Source organism: Trachypithecus francoisi, unplaced genomic scaffold, assembly GCF_009764315.1.
Source record: "Trachypithecus francoisi isolate TF-2019V2 unplaced genomic scaffold, Tfra_2.0 Lachesis_group7, whole genome shotgun sequence".
In the NCBI taxonomy this organism is placed as follows: domain Eukaryota; kingdom Metazoa; phylum Chordata; class Mammalia; order Primates; family Cercopithecidae; genus Trachypithecus; species Trachypithecus francoisi.
In genome coordinates this window covers 40,501,071-40,521,220 of record NW_022681472.1, presented here as the reverse complement: position 1 = coordinate 40,521,220, position 20,150 = coordinate 40,501,071, and the positions used below count along the sequence as shown (strand labels likewise).

The 20,150-nt window shown below is 38.2% G+C and overlaps 1 protein-coding gene across 3 annotated transcripts in view; it reads right to left on the bottom strand.

The window, feature by feature from the left end:
• The window catches only part of RALYL (RALY RNA binding protein like), a 736,599-nt gene that overhangs the window by 108,940 nt on the left and 607,509 nt on the right, over positions 1-20,150 (bottom strand). The gene's annotated exons all lie outside the window — the stretch shown is intronic.

Sequence of the window (20,150 nt, the reverse complement as noted above, 5' to 3'; positions counted from 1 at the left end):
GAATAACTGATTTACTCTGAAGACAGAAGCAGCATACCATATATAGTTATTTATTGGTCTTAATACCGCTTAGGGTGGGGGTAGTGTCAGATCACAAATTTGGGTTCTTCAGCCTCCTCTGTGTCTTCTAAAAACTGGGTATTTTCTGTACCTCAGTATCTCAACGGGAAAGTCTAATCCTGAAGATTGTGATTCATTTGAGAAAGCCACTTTAAAACATATTCTGTGTCTTATTTTTTTCATTAAAAAATGGGCTAGGCTTCTTCCAGCTACTTTTCTAACTTCATAAATTAACTTTCCTTTTTTTTTTTTTTTCACAAAATGTAAGTAAATGAAGAAATAATCCACTTCTAAATAGTTCCTAGATAATTAAGGAAACCTGTTGGTAAATGTATTTTGGCCACACTAGTTTCATTATAGGTTTCTTAAGATACAATTAAGGGTTAAATGTAGGCAAACTGAAGATATTTTTAACTAAATCCTGGTGTTTAAGATTTTTAAGAAGCACAGTTGAAATGACTATCTTAGAATTAGGCTAAAAATTTATTTTTATAAATGTGAGTCCAAACAATGAAGGCAATAATTACTTTTTTGTCTCTATTTCATTCTGTGTATGTAAAAAAATTGCTTATGAGAAATAGGCCTTGGTGCATTTATAGGCAGAGCTGACATGCATCTCTACCATATACCATGCTGCTTTGGGTGAATCATAATAGCAGGAAAGGGACATTTTTAGGGAGCAAGTGCCTTAGCAATCCCTTTGGACAGCTCTAGCTGGGTAGAAGCAGATAAAACCAATAGCTGGTGCTAAGAGTTTGGAGAGGTTTATTTATGTAACCTTTCCTTTTCTGAATTTCAGTATTATTCACATCTCTAACTGTAGGTACATTAATTGCCTTGTGTTTGTTTTTCTCGTACATTTGTGATCTACATAAGCAAACAGAACTAGAGAGGGAAAAGCTGAAGATAAGTAATGAAAAATGTTTGGATATATTTGCTTTATAAGACATGACCAGTGCCATGTGATCAAAAGGAAATTACCTTGAACAAATGAGGGAGATTCTATATAATATGATGCAGGAGATTGTTCACATATTTGACCATCAACACCATAATGATACTACTTTATTTTCCACCTGATAATACTTGAAATAAAGATAGCATGTGGGCATTAATGGGATCCCTTCTCTCTATATTTGCCAATAATTTCAGCCTACCATTGATCAGACATTAGTGTATGTGTGTGATTTGCTTCTGTGAAGTGCTACCCTCCAGCCTCCTATGTTCCCCATTTTCTACACACTACATCGTCCCCCTTGCCTCTCACTGCTATGCGATTCTTAGTGGCACTGAATAATGTAATGAGAATATTTTAAAACATTTTATATCTTTCTCCTGTCTCTTTTTTCAGCCACCATGTCTCAGTAGTTAGCAAGTCTCATCAATTTTTCCTTTGGGACTCTCATGTCCTCTGCATTCCATTCCCAGGCTGGTTTTCATTCGTTACCCCAGCTTAGTTAGTGTCTCCAGAATTCCTTGTTCAAAGTCTCTTCAACTTTACACACTGCTCTCACACTAAGCTTCCATCAATGCTGCCAGTCACTCCCTTTGGGCAAGTACTGCATTGTACCACTTTAGGGTGGCATAAGCAACTTGAAGAAAAGCAAAGCCCGCCACTTTTGATTTTCCCTCTGCAATTATCAAAATGCTGAGTTCAGAATGTGTTTGCGGTAGTATTTCTTGATGTATTTCTCTCTCTCTCTTTTTTTTTTTTTGGTTTCAGACAAGCAACTGTTGGATTAGAGCATACAGGGACACATGTTGGTTGTCCTACTGCCCACTGTGGTTAGTATGATTAGTCTGACTAAGTTATTAATCGTTGTCCCCTTCTCCTACCACCTCAAGCCCACTTCAGCCAGCTCCTTCCAATTGCTCAAGAGAAGGCTTCAGAAGAAAATTCAAGTTTTCAAAATGATGTTGGATTGAAAGTTCTGATGATGTTCTATAAACCAAGAGTTTGCAAACTGTGGCCATATCCTTTTCTCCTTCTGATTATATATAGTCCCAAGCTAAGAATGGTTTTTACATTTTAAAGTAGCTGGAAAATATCAAAATAAGAGTAATATTTTGTGAGACATGAAAATTACATGAAATTCAAACTTCAGTGTCCATAAGTAAAGCTTACTGAAACAGAGCCATGTGACTTCATTAACATATTGTTTAAGGCTGCTTTGTGCTATGGCAACAAGTTGAGTAGTTGTGGCAGAAACTGCATGTCCAAAATCCTAAAATATTTACTATCTGGCCTTTATAGAAAAAGTATGTCAGTGTGTGAGATATTATTTTGTTGGAAGGAATTGGAAACAACTTCCTAAAATAGGCTTTCTTTACTTTTAATACATATCAAGATATTTTCCCAGATTTAGAAATTCAGGATAATTTGAATTCCTTCTCTACATCACCATTTCAACCTCTGATCCTGCCAACATATTCACCTGAAATGTTATTTTTATGTCACCACCTTTCTTGATTTCATTAATCATAAGATGGTACCCAAACTTTTAAGATCTTCACAAACATGCCCTCACCAGTTTTCCATATTGTTTTTTATTGCTTCTCTTACTAAACACTTCATTCCAGAAAAACTAAGTATTGTCCAGACACATCTGATTTGGCTTTGCTTTGGTATACTTAGCATTATGTTTCTATACCAGAATACTGTTTTTTCCCCATGTATGATCCATTTATCATTTACATTTATCTCAATCTAACTCCTTCTTAAAGCTGATCCTGAAACCTTCACTTTACAGGGACAAGTCCATCTCTGAGGTAATACTTATCATCACCATCACTATGACATAGTCTCTGAACAATATTATTCAGTTAAAAACTGAGCTTAGAGTCTCAATAAGACTGGTAAGAATATTAAACCTGTACCATGTTTAGACAAGAGACTTCCAACAGTTTTGTGTTAAGTCTCCTGGTGGGTCTAGAGGGGAGAATGTTGCTGATGGTTCATGAACTGAGCCGAAAGAAAAGATTATTGGTCATTGGCTTCTCCAAGCCATAGATGATAAGTCCAAGGTACCAGGACTCCCAAGTGTCTTCTGTGGTGAAATAGGGCAAGAAATCTTAGTGGGTGCCACCATCAGGCCATTCCACCTTTTGTCTCATCCTCAAAATGATGACACACTGCAGAGCGGAGAGACAACTGGCCTGTGTTGAATGATGCTCTGCTTGGAAACCAGCTGCTCAGTTGTTGTTCACTACATTGAGGCAGCTTCCCTAGCCTTGAGATGATTCAGGGACTCTGACTAACCTCATTTTTCTCAATTATATAGCAAGCATCATAGCCAACTCAAGGAGTTTGGGGAAGAATATGAAATTTTCTATTTAGAGTATCTAGCACAGTTCTTGGCAGAGTGGATCCTGATGGTCACGACCATACCAAAAACAGGTTGTTAACTCTAAAGTCTGAAACTGCTTGGAATGTATGAATAGAACATTTTAGTAGTATTGCTCCTGAAAAATGAAAAAAAAAAAGGTAAAACAAAGAAACTTCTAGGAGAAATATTCCTTTGTAGAAAATTATTTATCAATTTAATCTGTAGAAACAGATGATTACATTGTGATATGCCTAGAGAGAACTTTTCTAAGACTTTTTTTTACAAGGTAATTGTTTCATGAAGAAAGGGATTGATTTTTATCTTTCCTAAGATTTACTTTTCTTGTGAAATGGGTAGTAAATTTAATAATACTTCATTCAGGACCCACTAGAATTTGGAGTAGAATAAGATAAACGACAGGCTTCAGAAAAATTAGACATAGTGGAGAAATAAAATAGCACACAGAATGAAGGTCAATATTTGGAGCTAAATGAATTATAATACTTTTTATTTAATAAAAACTAAATTGTATTTACTGAACGCCACGTATTATTCTACATTCTTTATAAACACTAATTTATTTAAACATCATGATGCAATCTGAGGTAGTTATTTTATAGATGAGAAAACTGAGACCAAAACATATTAAATACCTGGTCCAAAGTCACACAGCTCATAAGTGGTTGAGCTAGGATTTGAATTCAGACATTCTGACTCCAAAGTTCATGTGTTATCTATTTTATTTCTTTTGCTTTGTTTACATGTGCCTCAAGGTACTGTCACATTGTCTCTCTTTATACTTCTATGCTTTATTGAGAAAGCTCACCTGGATTCAGATGTTGGAAATTCCAAAACTTACATCTCTGGCATCATTCTATTTATGATAGGTGGCTATAGCTGCCCAAAAAATATCTCTAATTGTAGATGCCTCTAAGCTAACATATCTCAAACTAAATTTACTCTCTTCCTAGATGCCTCTAAGCTAATATATCTCAAACTAAATTTACTGTCTTCCTCCCTTATTTTGCTCTTCCTTGTTTTTCCCTAACTTGGAAAACTCAGACACTTAGGTGACCAAACTAGAAAGACTGGAGTCATTCTCATGAACTCCTTTCCAACAACCTTTCTAGTTCTGCTGTTTCTGTTGCCAAAAGTCCTCTTGATTCTGTACTTGCCTCTCAATTCTGATTTTCACAGTACAAGTGACCATCCAGTTTTATATGATCCACTGATCTCTTCAATGACCTCCCTTCTTATTTCTTTGGTCTTGCCATATCTACTAACAGAATGAAATTGCTAAAATAAAATATAATCGTGTAATTATCCTCATTACAAATCTCCGCATGTTTCTAGGAAGTATTTTCTTATAAGGCACAATGGATTTGTTAGTGGTACTTCATCACTATTTTCATAGGACTCTGTAACACTTAACCATGGTGAATTAAAAATTTCCATTGTAATTGCCAAGCTTCCCCTAAGACTGCACACTCCTTGGAGGTACAAACTAACTGTATTTCAAGTACCTAGAATCATGCCTACTTCATTGGAGGCTGTCAGTAATGATTTTGTTAGATGAACCTTCCCTGCCTTGCTCCCTCACTTCTAGTCCCATGTTTTGCCTACAGAGTACAGTCTAATATAACTTTATTACTATATTTATAGTGTTAATACAACTAAAAGTTCACTCACAGTCTGGTTACAGTGTACCTTCCCAGCCTTTGTCTTCTATCACTTTAGTCTACAGACTCCATGTTCCAGCCAAGCTGAGCAAATTGCTCACTGTCTGGGTGACATCTTGCTTTTTCCCCAGTGCATTGGCATTTTGCTTTCCCACATCCTGCTTTTTCTCTTGTGCTTTGGCATATGCATGTTTTTGCAGAAATAATTTCAAAAGTTTTTGAAAGATTAGAGCCTTGTCATGAGTCCAAAGCACGTTATAAAAATACCCACCTATTATATTTACAGAATTTTGTAGTTAAAACTTCCAGGCAGTGATACTACTTACCATTATCTGAGTTATTCTTTTTAGCTATGACAACCCAAGCCCTGACCTACATTTAAGATGGATGTGCCAAAGGGCTTAAGTGTGCAGGTTCTAGAATCACATTGCCTAATTCCAATCATGACTCTACCACCTCTGGCTGTGTGGCCTTGGAGAAGGAAGGGACTTCTCTTTGTGCCTCAATTATTTAACATACAAAATGGAAATAATAGTAGACCTATCTCAAAGAACTATTGTGAGAAATAAATACATAACTACACATATTAGATAACTAAATAATTTAAATAAATGGTGGACAAATGCTTAATAAATATTAACCATCATTGTTACTATTTTTTTTTAAATCTCTGAGTCCTTGAATCCTTGTTCCTGCATTCATGGGCAGTTAATAGAAAGAGAGTTCAGGCTGGGGAATAGGTTGGTGTAGTGGTTATATATCAATGAACAATGTTGGGATATATTGGAGAAGATATGCAGTAGCCAGCAGATGGAAATGTGGGGTTGAAACTCAGGTGAGACGTTTTGGCTGGAAATAGATTCAGGAGTCCTGTTATCAATGCAGAATTAGTATATTAAATCATAAGAGAGAATAAGTGTGCCCAGAGATAGTGAAGAATAAGAAGAAAAGGGTGGAGGGAAGATTATTTACTTGGCATCACTAACAGGACCTTAGATGTGTAGAAGCAAAGTTCAGAAGGGGACGAGAGATCTGTTCTGGCAGTTGCATTAACCGGTACCTGGCATGGCACCCAACACATAGCAGGTGCTTCCCAAATGTTGACTAACTGAGAAAACCTGTGCCTAGATCTACGCCACTGGTTTTCAATCTGTTCTGTAGGATAAAAGTAAATACAGAAGAGAAGATTCTCTCCGAAAGTGGCTCTGTGTGCCTTACTCAAGCCAGCAAGGAGTAGAAATTGAGAAGTGTTAACATTCTCCACTAAAGTCAATTTACAGGCCAAAGCTAGTGTCCAAATCTAATGATGTTTGAAATCTTGTTTGTCTACCTTTTATGAATTAATCTCTTAATAGGGAATAGAGGACTTCTTTTTAACTGCATACTTTTTTCTACAAAGGAATTTTCATATGCATTTCAAAAAGAGTTTTAAAGACCAACATGGGTGCAAATATTTTATGTAGAAAAAAACAGTGTGGCTGTCTTCTGTCTGTCCCTACCACACTTCCACAAACAATGAGGGAGTCTAACAATTATCACAAGAGTCAGAGCTTGCGATGTGCCAGGGACTCTGCCAAGCTCTCTCACACATGGAATTTTGACAACAGCATATGAGAAAACTAAAGTTCAGAAAAACCTAGTAATTTGTTTAAAGCCATACAGTGCTGTTATCTGAATGTCCTCTCCCTAACTCATGTTGTAGTTTAATTGCTATTGTGATGGTAGTAAAAAGTGAGACCTTTAAGAGATGATTAGGCCATGAGGACTTTACCCTCACGAATGGATTTTTGTCATTACTGCAGATGTAGATTTGATCCGCTTTTTCTGTTTTGTGCATGTGTTTCTTCACCATGTGATGCTTTCCACCATATTATGATGCAATAAGAAATCCCTCACTAGACACTGCCTCTTGATTTTGGACTTCTCAGTCTCCAGGCCTGTGAGCCAAATAACTTACATTTTTAATAAATCATCCAGTCTGTGTTATTCTGTGATAGTAGCAGGAAACGAACTAAGACACACAGCAAAGTGATGGAGTCTGAATTCAGTCACAGGCCTAACTCCAAAGTCTATACAGCCACTGTTCTGTACTCTTAAGAAAGGACAAAGAACACAATAAATGCTACACTGGCCAGATATTTAGTCTATCTGGCCCCATACTGGGTATGATGGTGGTCCAGGCCATTGTAAGTTATTCCTTAGTTAACTGATTGCTTGTTATTTATGGAATAATTTAGCATGATATTTTATAAATAACTTTATATACTTCTTGAGAATTATAGAAATCTTGTTTTGATATTTAAAATTTTGTTTATGCCTCATCCTTAACTAGTTGTAATCTAAACACATCTATATGACATTTTAATCATTCCAAGGCATTCTGATTTTAAAAAGGTTTTATTCAAGGTAAATGGTTAAATGGGAGCAAAAGATGATGACTGATCAAAGATAAGCACTTGTAAGTGATTCTTAGGTGTCCTCTTACAGAATATTTTGCATATTAAAATATAACATAATTCTATCAGTATTATTAAAAATGCATTTATTGCCTCAAGATTTAATAAAGAGTCTTCTTTATGTAATAGGGAAAGGATACACATGGATAACTGTGGGTGAATTCTCTGAGATCTACCGAAGATCAGCATCTGTCGGTGGTACTTATTCTCTTAGTTATTCTTGTCCCCTAACCTGAAAACAAAACAGAACAAAACAAAACAATCCCAGCCTTCTGTGCTGGCTGACCTGGGCCAAGATGCCTAGGAGACACATTCTTAGGGTCTTGTTGTGGGAGCAAAAGATTTATTAGGAGGAAGCTTCTTGGAGCACAGAATGGGAAGAAGCACTGGTTGGTCTGTACAGGCACTGACCTCCTCACCTCCATCTGCACAAAGAGGTCTGAGCATGCTGTCAATCAGCTTCTTTGGTTGAATAAAAATCCAATATATTGTTGGATACTGACCTCAATCGTGTACTCACAGTGGACCCTCGTGCCAGCCATATCCCTTCTCCAACTGTGGCTACTTACAAGGGTGTAGTGTTGTGATGAAGACACAAAGATTATCCCAAATGCAGACATTTGTGTTGTCCTATCAACATTGAAAAATTAGTGGCAAAGTGGGGGTGATACTGTGATGGGATAGTCTGAGGTGGCTGAAAGTGGGAATAAACATTCCTTTAAAGGTTGTGAGCTCTAAAACTGGGGGGTCAAATCAGTTCTAATTTTTATGTCAACTGACTAATTGATGGTGGCTTCTGGGAACATCATGTTGACATGAATTCTAAAGCCTACTTAGGCCTCAGGGTGTAAGGGGCTGTAATTAACCTATGTCTGCCACAGGAATAAGAAGAAAAAGGAAAAGCATTATGTCCAAATATGTATTTACCAACTTGTGCTAATGGAAGGGTACAGAAATTTGCTCAAGGCTACAAAAGTAATGAAAAGGTATAAAAGCCACAGTAGAACTTAGATTTCCAGACATACAGTCCATAAACCAATGTGTACAAATAATAATGTATATTTAATGCCCCATGTATGACAGCCAATATTTAGAATCTGACACATTATTTTAAGCATTTTCACATATTTAATCCTCATAACTTTCTTATGAAGTTGTTATCATTATCATTTCTATTTTATAAATGACAAAACGGAGATAGAAAGGAATCAATAACTTCCCCAGGCTCTTAGAGCTAGAAAGTCACAGAGCAGAGTCATAACTCAGGCGGTCTGATTAAGACATTGAGTCTTAATATTTCAGAATATTTGTACTATTTTCTAATATGTTATTTGTTGATCATTAGAAGAACATCATATTTACCTACAAGGTTGAGGAGACAGCCAGGCTCCTTCATTTCCATGGGATTTTCCTATATAGAATCAATTTCTCTGGAGTGAAATGCGGCTTTCCCCTCTATTTCCTGTGATATATTTTTCAAAGGCTTTCATGCTCAACTGAAATCTCTGCTTAGGGCTATCATCAAGCCCCTTGGTAAGTTTCATTTGCAGTTACCACCATCTGGGCTGCTAACTCCAGGGACAGGTTAATGGATGGCTGTGGTATCAACCAAGAATCTCTGTGGCAGTTCTGACACTCAGACTCATGACTTTTGCCACACTGGAAATTGAGGCTGCAGGGCTCATCTCCCTCAGATGGGCTGTAATGTTGTTTCATAATTCTACAGGGAGGAATGAACTGTAGCAAGAGGAATGGAGGTGAAGGATAGACAACCTCCTGGCAAGAAAGATCATTAACCACTGGCAGATTCTCCTAGGAGAATTGAAATGCTCCAACAGCTTTGGGGGCAGCAGTGGGGATGGTGCTGGTAGATATTTGGCCAGGGTAAAGAGTGGGGTCTCATCCTTTCTCCAACATGATTCCAGGATTAACCTTACTGCCCCTCACACTGGAAAGGAGTGCACACAATTCTGCAGATGTTTCTATTAAATTAAGAAAAATGATTTTCTGAAAAGAAATATTTTGAAACTTAATTATTTTCATCCAGCAAGATTTGCTCATCTCAGTTCCAGACTTTTAAAGGGAAGTAAATTTAAGAAAAACTAGCATGTGGCTTCTCAGCTGTCTCTTTCAGTTGTCTTAGTTGCTTGCTAATGGCTGTTAAATCCTACAGAGAAACTGTGCCTTCTGTCAAGAGTGCAGCCTGGGGAAGGAGGTAATCAGTCAGAGTTATCCAGTTTCAGATCTTCATCCTCAGTCCTGCTCTTTGCAGAATGCCGATGCCATTTATCTTTTTCTCTACTTTAAGATGAAGATATAAGAGTCAATACTCTGCAGTCTTTTGATTGCCCGTCCTAATAAGTTGTGCGGAGCGTAAATGGTTCTAAATGACATAATCTATGTATTTTCAAGGCCCTGGCCTAGTAGGTTGTGAGGAGCAGCTGACTTGTGTGTCCTTCCATGTTTCTCCCTGCTGCCCCCCATCCATTCTATACTCTTCACCTGTGGCCCACATTCTCATAACCCGTCAGGTCCCAGTTTCAACCTCACCATCTCTGATCCTTTCTCTTAATAAAACACTTGAAACTGATTCAGACCAAGTCATAGCTAATGTCTGATATAGGCTTGGTGAACAACAACTCATTTTTACATGTGTTTTGCTAAGCTGTGTTTCTTCCCTCTTCCCAGTGACACATTGGTCTGGCTGGTTAATTTCTTATCTGAGTTTTTGTCTTGGTAACCTCAGCCCCTCTCTAACCAAGCTTTCCCACCCTCCCCTGGACCCTTGTTCTCTGAAGGAATTAAATCTTGGCACTTAATTTTAGAATGTAATTATTTTAACTGCCTCATGTTGACAAAATTGTCAACATCGCCTACCTGGATTATTGAATATTATCTACTCCTGGATTGGGTTGGAAGCTCCAAGTGACTGCCAAGGCTGCATTTTGGCTTCACCTTAGAATCCCTCCCACTCTGCAGAGCTGTATCTATCTTATACTGACGTAGGTTTATAATTCTACATCCCCTCCTAGGATGCTCTCTGAGATAATTGTGCAGGATCAAACCATAAATCCAAACCCGATGGATTCAAAGTGTTGTTTGTTTTTGTCAGTGTCTCAAATAGTCTCCACAATGCTAAGTTCAATGGTGAGTTATTAGTTAACATGAACTTTGAAGAGCAGTTGACCCAAATGATTAATTCTTATTGATACATTTTCTTCCCTGAGTTTCATACCACCCAACCTAACTACCTCACTAGTTGTTTCTTCCCAGTCACTTTTGCTTCTTGACTTCAAATTTGAGAGTGTTGTAGAGCTCAGTTCTTGGAATTTTTCTTTTTTCTATCTTTTCTTATCTCCTTTCTGTTCTCACCCAGTCTTGCAGCTTTGAATACTATCTACATACTGATGACTCACAAATACACACATTCAGTCCAGATCTCTCCCCTGAACTCCAGATTAGATATTCAATTGCTTATGTGATATCTTTACTCATCACCCACCTTGGCCTACTCTAGTTTCTGTGAGTCTTCCCCATTGCACTTAACTGCAACTTCGTATGTCCAGTTGCTTGATCCAAAAACCTTGGAGACATCTCTGGTAGACAGTCTGGCTATCATCAGTTTCTTCCCCTCACCCATCAAGAGGTGGAGTCTATTTCCTTGTGACTTGCTCTTATAAAAAGAATGTGATGTGGCAGATGGGACATTCTGGAATTTGCAATCCAGGTTTGAAGAGTATAAACAGCTTTTTCCTCTCTCTTGAAGTCAGTCACTATATATAAACTCTAACTGCTTTCAGGCTACCCAAATGTGATAAAACCTAAGCTGGCCACAGGGAGAGACCATGTGGAGAAAAAGGCTCAGCCCACAGTCATTCCTGCCAACCTCAGCTTCCAACCTTACCTGCTGTTGATACAGACAGGAGACAGGGAAGTACTGGGTAGAAAATGGTGGTTCCCCAGCAAAGGCCCCACCCTTAAGCCTGGAAACCCATGGCCCTAAATGAGAAAAGGCATTGCTGTTTTCCTGCCCAAATTTGCCTCTTGGCCTGCCACACCCTCTATCCAGTACTCATGTAAACTCCAAACCACCAGTTCCAGGAGGAGATGAAAGGACAAACAGAAGAACAGAAGAAAGGTAGAACGGTGCGGCAGAGAGAAGAGAAGAAGCGTCCGTACACCAAGAGGAGTTTGGCTGGGGACAGTTGGAGAGGAGATTGGCCGCTGGATGGCCAAACTCCAAGGGAAGATTATCTTCCCACTCCATCCCCCTTCCATCTCCCCATTCATTCCGCTGAGAGCCACCTCCAGGACTCAATAAAACCCCACATTCATCCTTCAAATCTGCGTGTACCTGATTCTTCCTGGATGCGGGACAAGGACCCGGGTACCAAGAGGGCACTGAGCTAGTTAACACGCTATCTGCAGATGGCAAGGTTAAAGGAGTGCACTGTTACACATGCCCACTTGGGCTTCGGGAGTCTCAGGCTCCCTTTCCTGGATGTTGGCCTGGGTCCGGAGCCCGGGGGTGCTTGCGTTGGCTTCTGCACCTGCCTGTTTGCATGCTCCCCATCCCTTAAGGGGTTTGAGTGCACACATACGTGGCTGAACAGACAGAAGGAGACATACCCTGTCACACATCCTGTGGAGGGGGGCGGGGGGACAGAGAACTCTCCTGTTTTGCTCTGTTAATGCCAAAGCAATCTGGGACACCCAGAGCAGAACTGTTTGACTGAACTCAGCCCAGATTGCTGAATATGACAAAAATGTTTTTTTAAGTTAATAAATCTTGCTACGTAGCAGCAGATAATGTGTTTATCCTCAGCTCCATTCTTTCTCTCACAGTCCATTTCCAAGTTGTTAATAATCTTGTTGGCACTACCTTCAAAATCAATCAGTAACATAACCATTTTTATTTGACATCTCAGTTGCTACTACATAACCACATCACCATCTCCTGCCTGGTTTCTCACGTTCTACCTTCACTCTCCACAATCCATTGTCAATATATGGCTAATGTGACTTTTCAGAATTTAAGTTCTATCATGGTACTCTTCTGCTTAAAACCTTCCAAAGGCTCTTTATTTTACTCAGAGTGAAACCTGAAGTACTTCAAAGGCCTGTGAGGCTTTATGTCATTTGGTGCCTCCATTTACATCTCTGCCATTATCCTCTCATTTCCTCTTGGCCCCAAGTTTTGTTTGAGTTTTCTCTGGAAACATTGGCCTCCTTGCTTTCTAAAACATATGGGAATGCTTCTGCTTTAGGGCCTTTGCTAGCAAAGCCCCTCTACCTAGATCGCTTTTCCCCAGGCATCGCCTTGCCTGCTCATCACCTCCTTCACAGCTGCTCAAATGTCATGTTCTCAGCTGAGCCTTCACTGAGCACCCTATAAAAATTGCAGTACTTGTCATCTTCCTACTTCCAAAATCTTCTAGCTTGATGTTTCTCTGTAACATCTACTACCTTCTAATTTATAATTAGTTTGCTTTTGTTTGTCTTTAGTTACCTCAAACTTGAAGGCAAGATCAGAGATTTTTGTCTACTTTGTGATAAATCAAATTTAGCCTAAAGCTGCCTCTTTACCTATTTTATGTTCATCCTAAAGGTTTCTTAGTACATAGTGAATTATAACCTAAATGAAATTATAAACAGACTGTAGCTTACTCTTGTGGCAATCACCAAGTTCTGGCCAATCAAAGGTGGTCAGCTGTTCAAACTGTGTTCAAATAAGGCAAACATGGAGCTACAACCAATCCGCTACTTCTGGACCTCACTTCTGTTTTCTGTACATCACTTTCCCTTTTGTGTCCATGAATCTTTTTCCACAATGTAACTGCACTGGAATCTCTGAATGTACTCTGGCTTGAGATGCTGCCAATTTGCAAATCGATGTTTGCTCAATTAAATTATTTTAAATTTAATTCAGCTAAAGATTTTCTTGTAGCATTAACTGGGGTATCCTTAGTACCGGGAAAAATGGCCAGTGGGTTCTTAATAGTTAATTGATGAATAAATGACTACATCTGCAAATTTATGTTTCCATCTCCACTAGATCCATTAAGAATCTTTAATATAAGCTGAATTTGGTCAGTCTCTGGGCAAACTCTGTTAATAGAAGCTAAGAGATAAGTCATCCCTCCAGGCTTCAGATCCAGTGATCCGCTCCAAATGCTGGGATCAGAAATTCTTTTGCAAGTCTCCATTGTTCCTACATAGACCCTCAGGGCTGACTGTATGTGAAGTATTTATTTTGCATTTCATCTCTCTTGCCACCAATTTGGTTTGTCCCTAAAATTTGGCTGTCTTGGCTCTTAAGTGCTAATGGCTGGCACCCCACAATCCCTCATGGAGACCAGCTGACTAGCTTGCCCCGCTTTTTTCAATTAACATTCCAGGACTGGCGCTTTGTTCTGGACTTTGTTGTATGACCAAGAAACTCATCATGCATTGACTGGCTCCCCAGATGGCAACTCTCTCCAGTGAGACTGTCTATTAACTGACTGTCCACATGTGCTTCACCTACCCGTTAAGACTAGTCTTTCTTGCTTTTATTTCATTAGCATTACCTTTAAAAACATAATACATTTCCTTTTTCAGTTAAAATGGATACCTGATATTACTTACTACTTTCATATTTACTTATGCCAAATATTACAACTTTTCTATACTCAATTTAGTTCATATTTGTTTTTTTTCTTTTTCTTTTTTGAGACAGGGTCTCGCTCTGTGGCTCTGGCTGGAGTGACTACAGCTCATGGAGCTTTAAACCACAAGTAGGCTCAAGTGATCCTCCCACCTCAGCCTTTTGAATAGCTGGGATTACAAGCATATGTGAACACACCTAGCTAATTTTTGTATTTTTTGTAAACATCGGGTTTCACTATGTTGCCCAAACTGGTCTTGAACTCCTGGGCTCAAGTGATCTGCCTGCTTTAGCCTCTCAAAGAACTGGGATTATAGATGTGAACCACCACACCCAGCCCATATTTTCAATTAGATCATATAATTTTTTTTCAATCCTCTAAACATGAGATTTGCTATATTGAGTTGGAGTAACAAAGAGTAAAGAAAAAAATGAGAAAAAGATAATCCTCAACAAATCATAAAATTATATTACAATTCTATTTAAATTCTTCCTGAATTCTCTCAGTATTGTGTCTTTGCCACTGATGTTGTAGATAGTTTTAGCAAGATAGGATTTAAACTACCTTTAACAATTGCTAAGTAATTCAACTCAAAATGCTTTTTCCCTCTTGATTATCTGTATTTTGTGGGTCATCTTCTGTTGCCTTTTCAAACTCAAGCTATTGGTTGGTGTATCACATTCTTAAAAAGTACATTCTGATACATTTACTGAACTTAGACTCATTACCATTCGTTGCCCTGCACTGATAGATTCTCTGAGTTTAGGAATACATCATGTATCTCCTGTTTTTCTGTCATGTCCCACGCTCTGCATACTAAGGCTACAACCTGGACTTTATTCCATTACTCTTTTAGCTCACACACACTATGTCCTTTAAAAGCAGCAGCAAAGCAGCTGAATTACAGCTTTAAATACGAGGGGGCAGTTATTATTAGGCAGGCACCATTGTCTTCCTACCTGCTCACTAATCTGTAGTCGGAAGAACTGCCTTTAGCACATATTACTGATTGCTTATTCCACTGCACCACTTAAATGCTCAGATATTTTGACTTTTTTGTTTTTGAAGATTAGATGACTTCAGCTGCTCTCCTGGCCCCCATATCCTGCTCCTTGCCCTTCGCTCTGCACACTGAACTCCGCATCCTGTCCTGGCCTAGACTGACAGGCCACTTCCTGCAGTTAGCTCTAGTAGGAACTGTGCCTCCACACAGGGTCATTGGACTGCGCTGAACTATGAGACTAATGTTAATGAAGTTGCCCTTTTAGAAAATTAACTTTTCTAATAACCATGGAGACTAAAGCAGTCTGGTTCTAAAGATTAAGTGCTGTATGTGTTTCACTGGCTTTGCTCAACACCAGGAGCCGCCCCCCCCGGCCCCCGCCAAAACCTTCAATGTTGCCTGCATGAGTAATTTGTATGGAGTTTGTAATTTTTCACTGAAAATATCTAATTTTAAAATACATCTTTTTTTGGTTATAAAATTCTCTTTAAAGAAAAATTACATTATGTATTAAAGTTATAAGAAAAATATTATCTGCATATGGCTATCCAGTTTTCTCAACATCATTTATTAAATAGGAAATCCTTTCCCCATGACTTGTTTTTGGCAGGTTTGTCAAAGATCAGATGGTTGTAGATGTCTGTTCTGTTCCATTGGTCTATATATCTGTTTTGGTACCAGTAACATGCTGTTTTGGACCCCTTCCTTACACCCTGTACAAAAATTAACTCAAGATGGATTAAGGACTTAAACATAAGATCTAAAACCATAAAAACCCTAGGAGAAAAACTAGGCAATACCATTCAGGACACAGACATGGGCAGAGACTTCAAGAGGAAAACACCAAAAGCAATGGCAACAAAAGCCAAAATTAACAAATGGGATCTAACTAAACTAAAGAGCTTCTCCATAGCAAAAGAAGCTATCATAAGAGGGAACAGACAACCTACAGAATGGGAGAACATTTTTGCAATCTATCCATCTGACAAAAGGCTAATAACCAGAATCTACAAATAACTTAAACAAATTTATAAGAATGAAACAACCCCACCAAAAAGTGGGCAAAGGATATGAACAGACACTTCTCAAAAGAAGACATTTATGTGGCCAACAGACATATGAGACAAAGCTCGCCATCACTGGTCATTAGAAAAATGCAAATCAAAACCACAATGAGATACCATGTCACACCAATTAGAATGGCAATCATTAAAAAGTCAGGAAACAACAGATGCTGGAGAGGATGTGGAGAAACGGAAACACTTTTACACTGTTGGTGGGACTGTAAATTAGTTCAACCATTGTGGAGGACAGTGTGGTGATTCCTCAAGGATCTAGAACCAGAAATACCATTTGACTCAGCAATCCCATTACTGGCTATATACCCAAAGGATTATAAATCATTCTACTATAAAGACACATGTACATGTATGTTTATTGCAGCACTCTTCACAATAGCAAAGTCTTGGAACCAACCCAAATGCCCATCAATGATACTGGACAAAGAAAATGTGGCACATATACACAATGGAATACTATGTAGTCATAAAAAAAGATGGTTTCATGTCCTTTGCAGGGACATGGATGAAGCTGGAAACCATCATTCTCAGCAAACTAACACAGGAACAGAAAACCAAACACGGCATGTTCTCACTCATAAGTGGGAGTTGGACAATGAGAACACATGGACACAGGGAGGGGAACATCACACGCCAGGGCCTGTTTGGGGGTGGGGGGCTAGGGGAGGGATTGCGTTAGGAGAAATACCTAATGTATATGATGGGTTGATGGATGCAGCAAACCACCATGGCTCGTGTACACCTATGTAACCAACCTGCACGTTCTGCACATGTATCACAGAACTTGAAGTATAATTTTTAAAAATGGGTAAAAAATGAAAAATTTATCTATATTCCCACCATACAAAGAAAATTACAGTTAATATTTTGCTCTATTTTTTCTCTGCATATATTTTATTTGTTAAATAGTTGTTGTCATGATGTTTATATAATTTTTTTAACCAAAAGCAATCTCAGCAAAAGCCAAAATTGACAAATGGGTTCTAATAAAACTGAAGATTTTCTGCACAGCAAAAGAAACTATTATCAGAGTGAACAGACAACTTACAGAATGGGAGAAAATTTTTGCAATCTACCTATCTGACAAAGGTCTAATATCTAGAATCTACAAGGAACTTAAACAAATTTACAAGAAAAAAACAACCCTATTAAAAAGTAAGCAAAGGACATGAACAGACACGTCTCAAAGGAAGACATTTATGCGGCCAGCGAACACATGGAAAAAAGCTCATCATCACTGGTCATTAGAGAAATGCAAATCAAAACCACAATGAGATATCATTTCATGCCAGTCAGAATGGCAGTTATTAAAAAAAAAACAAGAAACAACAGATGCTGGTGAGGCTGTGGAGAAATAAGAACTCTTTTGCACTGTTGGTGGGAATGTAAATTAGTTCAAACATCGTGGAAGACAGTGTGGTGATTCCTCAAAGACCTGGAACCAGAAATACCGTTTGACCCAGCAATCCCATTACTCAGATAAGTAACCAAAGGAATAGAAGTCATTCTATTATAAGGATACATGCACGCGTATGTTCACTGCAGCACCATTCACAGTAGCAAATACATGGAATCAAACCAAAAGCCCATTAATGATAGACTAAAGGAAATGTGGTATATGTATACCGTGGAATACTATGCTGCTGTAAAAAATGAGATCGTATCCTTTCCAGGGACATGGATGGAGTTGGAAGTCATTATCCTCAGCAAACTAAAACAGGAACAGAAAACCAAACAGCACATGTTCTCACTTATAAGTGGGAGCTGAACAATGGGAACACATGGACACAAGTGGGGAACAAAACATACTCGGGCCTGTGGGCTGTGGGGTGGGTAGAGGGAGAGCATCAGAATAAATAGGTAATGCATGCTGGGCTTAATACCTAGGCGATGGGTTGATAGGTGCAGCAAACTACCACGGTACACATTTACCTATGTAACCTACACATCCTGCACATGTACCCCAGAACTTAAAATAGTTTTTTTCTCTAATCAAATGCTAATTTTTTTCATGTCATTATTAACACTTTGTGAACATTTCATCTAATAGGCTCATCATACCCAATACTGCTTAATATTTTGGTTGGATCAGATTACTAACTATTATAAATAAATTATTCACTACTAAAACTGCAAAGAACATCTTGGAATAACTTTTAAAAATGTTTTCAAAAATATTTAAAGGATGGAATTAGTCAAAAGACATGAATACTGTAACATACTGCATCAAGTTTGAAGGAAAAAAGGTATAAACTTAACAATAAAGCATATATATCTGACTTTAGTCTCTGGATTGGTAAGTAAACAGCAGAATCCCAGAATGTTAGAAATGGAAATAAAGTAAGAGATGTTTTAGTTCAGCTCCTGCATTTTACTGTGAGAAAATGGGGCTTAAAAGAGGTTGAAATTTTTTTTGTAATCACTTAATTAGTTTATTCATCATCATCATGCAATATACCCAGGTAACGGACCTGCTCGTGTACCCCCTACATCTAAAACAAAAGTTAAAATTGTAAAAAACAAAAAGCACCCCTAAACCCCACATAAACTATGTGGCATCTCAGTTTCAGCTGCAATGTAATATGCTTAATTCAAACAAGCCCCTTGTCCTTCCTTGGATTTTCATCATAAACTATTTCAAACCAAACAAATAGAAATGTAGTCTTTCAAATAACCTGAAGCCTAGCAACAGAAACCGCAAAGGTCTTAGAGATGGATTCTTTGCATTAAGTTCTCCCTCAACCCCTACCCTACTCTTTCTATATGGCAGAAGATATTAATGGATATTCATGCATTAAAAACATAACAGAAAACTGCAAATAGGACATTGTTTAGCCTAGCAGAGAGAATTGCCTGCAGCAGAACTATTTTAATGGGTATTGTGTCAGCACTTTTTTGAACATTTTAAATAAAAGGTCTATAAGTTATATTTGCTTAGTGTTAAAATGTGAGGAACACACTATAAGTAAAATAATCTTTCAAAAATTTTTATTTTTAAAGAAGTTATAGGAATCATTAACCTGTTTAGTTGACTGTGTGAGATTTAGCAACATCATCATAGCTAAACGTTATCGTCATATAAAAATAACCTTTTCAAGCTGGACGCAGTGGCTCACACCTATAATCCCAGCACTTTGGGAGGCTGAGACGGGCAGATTGCTTAAGCTCGGGAGTTTGAGACCAGCCTGGGCAACATGGCAAAATCCTGTCTCTACCAAAAATACAAAAAAAGAATTAGACAGGCATGGTGGCACACACCTGTAGTCCCAGCTACTCAGGAGACTGAGGTGGGAGGATCACTTGAACTCAAGAGGCGGAGGTTGCAGTGAGCTGAGATCACGCCCACTTCTCTCCAGCCTGGGCGATGAAGTGAGACCTTGTCTTAAAAAACAAACAAATGGTATTTCTAGTTCTAGATCCTTGAGGAATTGCCACATTGTTTTCCACAATGGTTGAACTAGATTACAGTCCCACCAACAGTGTAAAAGTGTTCCTATTTCTCCACATCCTCTCCAGCACCTGTTGTTTCCTGACTTTTACAAACCTGCATGTTGTGCACAAGTACCCTAGAACTTAAAGTATAATTTTAAAAAAAACTTCCTAAAATACTTTATTATAGAAGTTTTCTTTGAATAATCATAATGATGAAGATAACTAAAATTTGTAGAGTATCTCTAATAGTTGCAGGTTCCTTAAATACATTACCTTTTAGGAAATTTTATATTTTCTTTTATGCAGCCCAAAAAGCTAAGGAACAAAAGATCAAATTCAAACACTGATAACGCTCAGGTTATTTTAGGAGGTAGGTCTAACACTTTTTCCACCAAACAAACTAAACAAGCATTTGCACAATTTTAAACCATCAATAAAGTGAATGTTTGACACGTTTTCTAGTACAAA